The following is a 2081-nucleotide window of genomic DNA, read 5'->3' on the forward strand; positions in this document are numbered from 1 at the left end:
TTTTGTGGGTTCTGTTGCTCCATGAATTGCCCTATGGCATTATTTGAAGAGATCTGGAGGGATTTGGGAGAGATCTCCAAGGAGTCACTGCCTATTCTCTTTTTCTATCTCTTCTTGCTGAGCTTTGCTGAAAATATGTAGAAATGTTAATGATTTATGTGGATTTGTTTAATATCCTACAATTATGCTAAAGTTGTTCATTGTTTCATATGTTTTTTTTTTTCAGTTTATTCTCTAGGGCTAAGTATACCATCATATCATGTACAAAAAAGTGATAATTTTGTTTTCTCATTGCCTATTCTAATTCCTTCAATATTTTTTCTCCTCTTATTGCTATAGCTAACATTTGTAGTACAATACTGAATAAGAGTGTCTTCTTGCATTTATGGTACAATACTGAATAAGAGTGGTGATAATGGGCATCCTTGATTTACCTCTGACCTTACTGGGAAGACTTCTAGTTTATCCCCATTACAGATAATGCTTGATAATGATTTTAGATACAGATTTCATATCATTTTAAGGAAAGCTCTATTTATTCCAATGCTCTCTAGTGTTTTTAATAGGAGTAGGTGCTATGTTTTGTAAAAAGCTTTTTCTGCATCTATTTAGATAATCATGATTTCTGTTGGTTTTGTTGTTGATGTAGTCAATTATGCTGATATTGAAAACTGAATATTTTGTTTAGCTCTGGTCTTTTCATCAGGAATAATTTAAAGACTTCTATTTCATTGAATGCCTACTTTTTTCTCTTGAAATATTATCATCAGTTTTGCTGAAGGGTTGATTCTTGGTTGCAATCCAAACTCCTAGGTTGCAATCTAAGACTTCAGGAATATCACATTCCAAGACCTCCAATCTTTAACACTGATAAGTCCTATGTAATCCTGACTGTTACCCTTCAATATCTGAACTATTTTTTTCTTTTTCTTTCTGGCTGCTTGTACTATTTTCTCCTTGAACTGAGAATTCTGGGATTCAGCTATAATATTCCTAACAGTTTTCATTTTGGGAATTTTTTTTAGGAAATGATTGGTTGATTCTTTCAATGACTATTTTACCCTTTGGTTGTCAGATATAAGGGCAGTTTTCCTACTTATTTATTTATTTACTTTTGTGGGGCAATGACAGTAAAGTGACTTGCCCAGGGTCACAAAGCTAGTAAGTGTCAAGTGTCTGAGACCACATTTTAACTCTGGACATCCTGAATCTAGGGCAAATGCTTTATCCACTGAGCCACATAGCTGCCCCCAATAATTTCTTGAAAGATGCTGTCCAGGTTCTTCTCTCTCTTGGATCAATTTTCCAGGTCAGTTGTTTTTATCATGAGGTATTTCACATTTTCTACCATTTTTTAAATTTTGTTTGATTGATGTCTCATAGAGCCAGTAGTTTCCACTTGTCCAATTTCAATTTTTAAGGAATTATTTTCTTCAGTTAACTTTTGTATTTCCTTTTCTATTTGGCCAATTCTTTTTGTTTCTTTTTTTTTTCTTTTTTTTTTTTGCGGGGCAATGGGGGTTAAGTGACTTGCCCAGAGTCACACAGCTAGTAAGTGTCAAGTGTCTGAGGCTGGATTTGAACTCAGGTACTCCTGAATCCAGGGCCAGTGCTTTATCCACTGCACCACCTAGCTTCCCCCTTTTTGTTTCTTTTTTAATGAGTTGTTCTCTTCAGTTAACTTTTATACATCTTTTCCTGTTTTTTCTGCTTCCTTTATCAAGCTGTTGACTCCTTTTCCCATAATTTACTTGCATACCTCTCAATTCTTTTCCAATTTTTTTTTTACTTCTCTAATTTAATTTTTTAAAACCTTTTTGAGCTCTTCCAGGAGGACTTTTTGGACTTGAGACAACTTTGTATTTCTCTTTGAGGCTCTGCATCCTGAATTTGTGTTTTGTTCTTCCCTGTCACCATAGTAGCTTTCTATGGTCTGGGATTTTTTAAAATAATTTTTCAGTCTATTTTTGACTATTAAATTTGATTTCCTTTCCTAGGGTTGTGGGGGGTGTACTTTCCCAAACCTTTTGAACTGGGAGTCAAGGGCCTCATAACTAGTTTGCTGTGCTTGGTGCTCACCA

This window comes from Dromiciops gliroides, chromosome 5 (assembly GCF_019393635.1).
Source record: "Dromiciops gliroides isolate mDroGli1 chromosome 5, mDroGli1.pri, whole genome shotgun sequence".
In the NCBI taxonomy this organism is placed as follows: domain Eukaryota; kingdom Metazoa; phylum Chordata; class Mammalia; order Microbiotheria; family Microbiotheriidae; genus Dromiciops; species Dromiciops gliroides.